The 8525-nt window shown below is 52.9% G+C and overlaps 1 protein-coding gene across 1 annotated transcript in view; it reads right to left on the bottom strand.

The window, feature by feature from the left end:
- Positions 1 to 6787, bottom strand: part of EVA1A (eva-1 homolog A, regulator of programmed cell death) — a 44947-nt gene extending 38160 nt beyond the window's left edge. Inside the window, exon 1 of the mRNA XM_080932021.1 lies at positions 6588 to 6787. The gene's annotated coding sequence lies outside the window, so the exon portion shown is untranslated. The remainder of the gene's footprint in view (positions 1 to 6587) is intronic.
- Between the last annotated feature and the right edge of the window lie 1738 nt (positions 6788 to 8525).

Here is an 8525-nt window from a genome sequence, read left to right on the forward strand (position 1 = left end):
TGGGCACGTCAGCAGGTGCCCCTCAGACTCAGGTCCGTGCCTGTAGATGTTACATCCCTATTCGTTCCCTAATGCACCTCGGGATGACAACACAGGGGGCTGTTGCTGCTCGGCTAAAAGGCGACTGGACAAACCCTGAGAAAGTAATGCACGTTGTCTTCAGACAGGGTGCCACCAGCCCCTTCCTTGACGCCTGCTGTGGTCTGTCTTGTCCTAACAAGATGAGCAAGCAAAACAGCTGGCTGTGTTTGGATGGAGGCCAGGAAACCCAGCCTTAGCCAACCCTTGTGACTCTCCCTCCCTCCCCCAACAGGAACAAAATCCCCTGAAGGATGCTCCCTTGGGCTACTTCCCTTCTGAGTGACAGATCAGCACAGGCACAGAGGAGAGGTTGCACTCAGTTTGGGTGTTCTGGGAAAAGCCATTTTCCTCTGAAGTTTATGGTGGCCCCTCTGCTGACTAGTACTTCCGCCTCCTCTCACAGCAGAGGACAAAGGGCAGGCTGCCTCTGGAATCAAAGTGGGGGCAGGAGGAGAAGGAAGAAAGTAAAGGAGCATGCTCCAAAGCAGGGGGGAGGTCTGAGTGGAGAAAAAGCAGGAGGAAGTGACTGCTCCCCCATACCCCCCTCTGCTGGCCTTGAACATACAAACCTACTATGTAGCTGACAATGACCTTGACTTCTGGTCCTCCTGCCTCCTCCTCCCAAGTGCTGGGATTACAGCATGTTCCACCATGTTAATGCAGTGCCGGGAATTGAACCCAGGGCTTTGGGCAAACTAGCCAGCAGTACTCTAGCAACTGAGCTACATCCCTTCTCTTTTTTTTTTTTATCTTGTAGGGATCAGATGCTGTTCTGAGATGGTCAGGACAGGGTTGGATGGCTGAGTGTGTGACTGACATCTGATACCGGGTCTGTCATTTAGCTATGAATGTGTTCTCCCTCTCTCTCCCCTCCCTCCCTTCCCCCCCCCCCCCGTAACACACACACACACACATACACACACACACACACACACACACACACACACCTACCTCAGAGAGTAAACTCCATGTAAGGCTCAATGTGACAAATCTATCTAAACAAAGCTTCGTCCCCAGGTCTAACACCCACCGCAGGGACTCCTGCAATAACCAGGAGCTCCGTCCTGGAACCCTTTCTCCAGGGTTGGTAAGATGGTCTTCAGGAGAGGACACCCTCACCTGCCTCCATGCTCTGAGCTCTTGATAAAGGGTTTTCCTCTGTTCCTGTTACCGCAGTGGTTAAGCATCAGAGCCTGGGCCCTGGTGGCTCTAAAGAACCACAAAGCCAGTTAAACAGACACTAGTAAAAACCAGATGAAAGAGATCAAATCTGGTATTAGGAACAGAAACAAAGCGTACTAGTGACAGTCCCTACCCTGGGCCCGGATGTGAAATTTCCATTCAAATCTAAGCACTACTGGTCAAGGTGCGGCCCCGGGTCCTCCATCCCAGGTTTCTAGCCAGGTAGTGTGACACGTCTCAGAACTGTATAAAGTCTCTCTATGGGGACAAACTCCTGCTCTGGCTGGTGACAGTGCCTCAGCCTTTCCCTTTTCCCATCACAAGATGCCAGGGGACATTCCGTTTGTGGACTTCCAACTACCTTTCTCCCCTCGTCCTCCCCTGCCCATGCTATGCTGCTGTCTTATCTCTCCATTCTGCCAAGGACACCCTGGAGGTGGGGCGTGGGGGGCTCCAGTGCTGGAGCCTGTGTTCATGTGTCTCCCCAAAAGTGCCTGCATGCACCCTAGGGGTGTCTGTGGGGGGTGTTGAATGGCAGAGTCAACTTTAGGGGTGACTTGCAGAGGCTGCCCCATCAATTAACCAATCAATAACTGCACACAAAAGTTTTGGGTTCAGAGAATTGTGTCAGCCCTGATAGCCACTGACCTGCTGGATGAGAAGAGGCCCAAATATCCAAGTTTTCTAGTTCACCCTTCACTCCCCATGAATCGCTGTCTCGATTTCTTTCCCTCTTTCTCTCTGCCCCTGCCTCTCTCTCTCCCTAACTCTGAGAAACTTACCAATTACTTAGCCATCAGCATAGACTTCTAGATGCTATAAAGGGAACAGTCCCAAAGCCAGGGCTCCAGAGGGGCCATCCACATTGCTTTTCAGCCAGGGCTTTGAAAGGCAAACAATACAGCCAGGCACAGCTACCGAGCTCAGCTTTCTATTGACTACGGTTTCTTTGCTTACAGGAGACAGTATCCCTCTTCCACTCCCTAGGCTCTGGTCCCCTGGCCCCAGGAGGAAACAAGGCCAGCAGAGATAGAGGGCAGAATCACCATTCAAAGCAGTCTGCACACCTACACTGGGAATGTCCAGCCCATTGTTTCTAGCAGTGCAGGAACAGACAGCTGGGCCGCAGACAAGCCACACCTCCCCGGGCCTATCTCTGGGTCTCCATTCCCATCAAACCTCTAAAGATCTGCCGAGCCCTTTCTTCATCTTCTGCTTTGTACATGAGTTTCCTGATACTTATGTTTTTTTGATTACTCAGCCCCACTACACACACACACACACACACACACACACACACACATGCACACACATCACACATGGGTACAGACACACACATCACACATGGATACACACACAGACACACATGCACACACATCACACATGGGTACACACACATCACACATGGATACACACACACATTCACACCACACATGGGTATACACATATGGGTATACACACAGACACACACACACACATACACACACCCGGGCCCAGCACACATGTCTCCTTTGTCTGTGTGTCTCTAGCACTCAGCCCTGAGCTATACACTGCACCCACATTCCGAGCTCTAGCTAACACCTGAAGAATGAGGCAGAGGTCATAATAATGAACCAAAACACATCTTCCGAAGCCAAACAGGATGTGCACCGTGTCTAACAGCACAGTACATTTCACAGAGACTAGCAGGAATCATGCATGGAGAGAGACAGCAGGGTGTGGCATCTGAGGCCCTAATTGGTCCTGAGACCCACACCCCACCCCACCACTCTGAGCGGGTTGTTTTCTGGGTCAGATTATCCAAACCTCAGACAGAAGAGATGCCCAGACCTTGGCTCTGGCTTCTCATCCTGTCTTTAATAACCCAGGGAAATCTGCTTCTGGCATCAGCAGCTGGTGACCTAGGACCCAAATGACAGAAAAGTTGGAGTGGGAAGGGGGAACTGTTCTGCAGGGACCTCCAAGTTCTCGTATGGACTAATACACAGGAAACGCTCGTTCTGATACACTCAATGAATCAGCCTTCTCCAGAGTGCTTCCCGAACCCCTAACAAGACAGAGTCCCCACCCCACACAAGGGAGCTCATCCCACTCAAGTTTAGGGAGCAGCCTGCTGCAATGAACAGACTCCGTGTGTGACAGCCGAGTGTGAAGGCGGCGTACACAGCCGTGCAGGGATCTGGACAGAGGTGTCAAGCACGGCCCATCAGAGTGAGGCCCCTTAAACCAGCAAGGAGAGGATGTGGCTTTCAAAGCCAAGAACACTGCTTTGGGGGAAACAGGATCTAAGCTGGTGACGTGACCAGATGTAATCTAGTATCCAGTGATGAGGTCAGCAGTGGTTCCAAACCTGGTTCTCCAATACTCCATCATGAGAAGCATTAAAATCCCTCAACCACGTTTACCTTTAATATATAAATGTCTTTGGAAACACAGAGAAGGCATGGACCCCCATATAGGAGGGGGTACATGTATTCACACCCTTCCCCCAAGTCCCTTCTTCATGTCTGAACCTGTCTCTCTTCCAGGTAGGAGTGTAAACTGCATTTCCCTCTACTATCCTCCCGAAGGCTGAGCGCTGTCCCAGCCTGGACTGGGCACACACTTAGGCTCCATTCAGCAGTAAGGTCAGCGTGACTAGGGGCTGGGGTCTGACCCTTCGGTAGCTGCAAGCCAAGCAAGAAGGAGAAGGCAAACCTGGGCTGCTGATAGGACAGCCTTGGATCCTAAGTGTAGTACAGGTTTAAGAGAAGACACCTCCTTAGGCGCCCACTGATCAAATCACATTCACTCAACACTGAGTTTCATACAGACTAACCCCCTTAACTTTGCAGCAAGGAGAATGTGTGTTCTGAAATCCAAATGTTTATATGAACGTTGGCTCCACCTCCGATGAGCTGCTGTGTGACTTTAGGTAAAGGTTGCCGCCTCTCTGTACTTCCGTATGAGTGTCATCGTAAGGATACAGTATCAGGGGAGTCAAACTCATGGAGTTTTCGAGTGGCACTGAACAGACACTTGGTCTTAAAATGGACAAGTATCCTGTTAGTTACTTAAGCTGACCTGCAGAGAAGGCAGCTGGCTCTCCCGTAAGACCCCCAGAGGGTCAGGGCCCAGCTGCCCAAAGTCAGCGTTTACAGGTGACGCTGGGATTTGAGTACAGACAGCAATGTCCGAAGCGCATGCGCTCAGCAGGCACTGTGAGCACGACCCGAGGCTCCCATATGCGTGTGTGTATCAGTGGACAGGTGAGCAAGACCCCCCTGCTATCAATTCTACGACAGGATGCTGAAGAAACGAAGGTGACTGCACAGGGTGGCAGGGAGCAAGGACACTGTCCTAAGAACTGGAGAAAAGCTCTATCCGGAAGAGACTGAGTTTTAGGCCAAAGAATGAACTGTTTGCCAAGCCACTGGGGCAGGGAGGGTGGGTCAGGAGGTCAGAATGGCGAAGGGTCGGTGAGCTAGGATGTGTTGGGAGCATGGCAGAGGGATAGAGGGTTAGGGTGGGCAGGTAAGCCTGGGGCTGGTGGGCAAGGTCACAGATTAGTCCTCATCCCTCAGAGACTAGGGGCTGCTGTTAAGGGCCGACAGACACCTGAGAAACCAAGAAAGGCACCAGGGCAGGGCAGTGGCCTGGTGGGAATCCAGCAATGGAATGCTGGCCCTGGGATTGCAGGTGGGGATGGGTCTATGAGGACAGCCGCTGGGGAGATCCGCTAAGGCAGGGCTGATGTCAGTTGGAATACTGGCTCTCTGTGAACCAGTTCGTGAAGTCAGGGTGACTCACTGAAAGCGCTTTAATGGGTCAGATAACGGCATTGTGGGGAGAGGGCTTTCCTGAACGGTCCACCGGGTGAACAGCATCCTATTCCACTCACATGGTGATGGCTCAAAGTATCCCCGGATACTAGCAGACTTCTCTTAAGGGGCACAGTTAAAACACACGCGGCAGACATACATGTGCGGTAAATACAAAATAAAATTTATCTAGAATGGAAATTAGGCTCCACCATCTTTACTGCTTTGCTGACTTCGTCTTTGACTTTGGTGTTTTGAGAATCCTGTGGGACACAGATTGGACTCAAACGCAGGTTGTCGCCACAGATGACCTTGAACTCCTCCAGCTTCTACCTGCCGTTACAACATACCTGGCCCACTCTCTTTCCGAAGAGAAAACAGCTACAAGAAGGCTTCACCAGTACTGGGGGTCTGACCCTGGCCTCCTTGACACAGGACTTGACCTTAAGCCGGCCTGCAGTGGAATGACAATTGGATTGCCTGGAGGGGAAGGAGGGGCTGAAAGCTCGCCTGCTGGGTAGTGTCCACTTCACCAAGTTGGGACAGCAGCCGGCTCTAAATAAACGCTTTGGATTTGAACAGAATCGCGATGTATTTGCTATAAAAGGCAAAGGGTGTGAGCAGGCTGGAGGTGGCTGATTTCTTGCTCAGACTGGACTGAGGAACCATCTGCAGGGCTGGACTTGGGGTGTGCGGCACGGACCAGCTGGGATCCAAATTCACACCGGACCCTTTGCAAACCGCGAGGCTCAAGGCCGATTACTCCCTCGTTTCCTTTTGTCCATTTTTTAAAGCCAGGACTCCTAGAAGTTCCTGCCCCGGGCGTGAGGTTGGGAAATGGAGTTGAACTAAGTAGCAAAAATGAAACTACCCAGCCTGCTCTGGCTCGCCGGCTTCAGCACCTTACTGCCTTCTTCATGTCCTCCCTCCCCCACCCCCCACCCCCCGCAACGAGCGCTTTTCTCTATCCGGAGTCATGGGGACCCCTCACCCCCAGAAGCTGAATGAGTCCCTCTCCAGCAACAGAGCGTCATATTTAAAGCTTTAGGGGGCGCCAACAGCCTTCGAACGCCACGGTCCCCTCCGATCTCGGGGATCTGGGGGTGGGGGTCGCCAAATAAGTGTCAATAGTTCAATGGCTCCGAGTGGAGCCAGGCACATGCTAAGCTTGTTCAGCTTCAGGTGGGTTGATCTAAAGCCTAAATCCACCACCGCCGCGGACTGGCCGGCTCAGCCAAGCTCCAGGGGTTGGAGCAGCTAGAGAAGCGCCCTGATTTGGAACTCACTGGCTCTCCAAAGCCCGACACAGAGGGTTAAGAGTGGTCTGACCAAGCCAAAAAGGAGTAAGAAGCTGGGGACGCCCGAGGGAAGAAGCAGGGGAGGAAGGCAGGACCCTGTGCTTACACCTGGACAAGGGTTCGGGAACAAAGCAGTGGTTTCGGATCCGAAGAGCACTAAAGAGTTCCCGCTCAGCAGAATTAGGGTGTCCCTGCGCCCTGAGCGCGCTTCGGGGAAGCCGCTTACCTTCTCTGGGAACGCAGGCGCGTACTTCCGGAGACCGAGTCGGGGGGACTGGAGTGGATCGGATCACCTAGGGAAGGGCACGGCAATGTACTGCTGCGCCCTGTGGCTGGGGCACCCGCACGCCGGAGAGCAATTTGGGGCGGCCCTCCCCAGTCAGGGCTGAGCAAGGAACGCGCACACCCGGCCTCGGGACTCTTCCAGCCCTGCACACTCTAGAGGAGCCTGAGTTCGTGGGAGGAAAAGGTTGTCTCATTTCCTTCGGTCTCCCCCGCCACCCCACCCCACCCCACCCCCGCCCCTCGGCTCCGGACCTGCCCTCCCTCCCGCTCCCCGCCCCCTTCCCCACGTGGGCGCCGCGAGACGCGAAACCTGAACTGCTGCTCCAACTTAGTTCAACTTTGGCCGTGCCCGCCTGCCTCCCCGCGCTTCCCACCGTTCCCTGGGTTACGTGATCTCCCCATCCGCGGTCCCCACCTTGTGCCGAACTGAACTTCCAACATTTCTCTCGTTACTGCAAGGAGCCCAGATCTGCAAGCAGACATCCAACCCTACCCCCAACCCGCACTAGTTGAGCCAGCTTTAAAACCCCAAGTCCAGACAGGAAATAACCACTTACTTTGTTAAATTTGATCGACTCTTTTTTTTTTTTTTTCCTGAGTGGCGAGTTTAAAGCCTGATGCATAATCTCCAAGGAATGTTCGTTTGCATCAGAAGACAGACATTACAACTTTTTAGCCTTGCTGGCCGGGGTTTGAAAAGTGTTTGTTAAACTATGGGAGTGTTTAGGGAGCTGCCGCTGGACACCGACCTTGGTGCAGAACAGGCTCAAAGAAACCCAAAGGGCGTCCTGTCCCTGGGCAGTTAGCGCAGGTAACTGGGGCAAAGAAAGGAGTGGACCAGAGTTCTTCCTGGTACTGCTTCCCTCGCTGTGAGGACAGTTTAGACAGGCGGGCAGGCTGTGCAGGGAAAGGGAGAAGGAGGAGGGGAAGAGAGAAGAGAACACCCTCCCAGCCCAAGAAAGAAAGAGTCCCGGGGGCCAGGGCAAGTAAGAACCAAGGGCTCAGGTGGTGCAGAAATTGGATGGAATAACCAGGGACCAAAGGGGTCATCAGACTCCCAGGTGCCCCCAGGAACTACTAGAAACAGCTGCTGTCCTCCAGACCGGATTAACTGAGAGTCTACATTCGGACTGAAAGCCCGAAAGCGCTGCTTTCGAGACCACCGATGGTATTGCAGACTGAATGTCTCAGACTGCAGAGCCCTGGCTGGATATTAAGCTAACAGGTTTAAGCAATGAGGAGGGACCCAGCTCCATTCTGACAGTCACTGAACTGTTGATCTGACAGAGCCAGGGCCCAGAGTCAAGTTCTGCACTTGTTCAAGAGGTGCTTGCTTTATTTAACCTTGAAATGCTGCGCTTTCCCCAAGGAAAACCATTTCAGGGTCCTGACGTAAACACAGACCAGTTGTCTGCTCATGTGGAAACTACTAGTCTGGTGGGAAGGCCCTTGCTTCTTCGGTGCCTCAGCCTCCAGTTCTAGCCTTGGACAGCCACTAAACTACTCTCTGAACTTGAATAAGGCCTCTTCTCTGGACTTCAGTTTTCTTATCTGTAAAACGTACACACACTTAGCCACCTCCAAATTCCACACCCAGGCCCTCAGCATTTTCCCCATAACTGGTCAGCTGTATCAGCAGGCAGAGAGAGGGGCAGCACAGAGGGTTAGTGACGTAATGCTGTGTTTGCAGCCACCTGGGCAGTGCACCCTGGGATTCTTGAGATCACAGGTTGGATCAGGACCGCACACAGAGCTGATGCTCAGTATGTGGGATAAAGGAATGGACCAACCACAGCTCGTGGTAGGTGGGCAAAGAACTTCTCAGGGACCATTTGGCCTCAGACAGTTTTAAGGAGAGCGTTTGGGTCCAGTCCACACC

The sequence above is a fragment of the Micromys minutus genome, assembly GCF_963924665.1.
Source record: "Micromys minutus genome assembly, chromosome: 18".
NCBI lineage: Eukaryota > Metazoa > Chordata > Mammalia > Rodentia > Muridae > Micromys > Micromys minutus.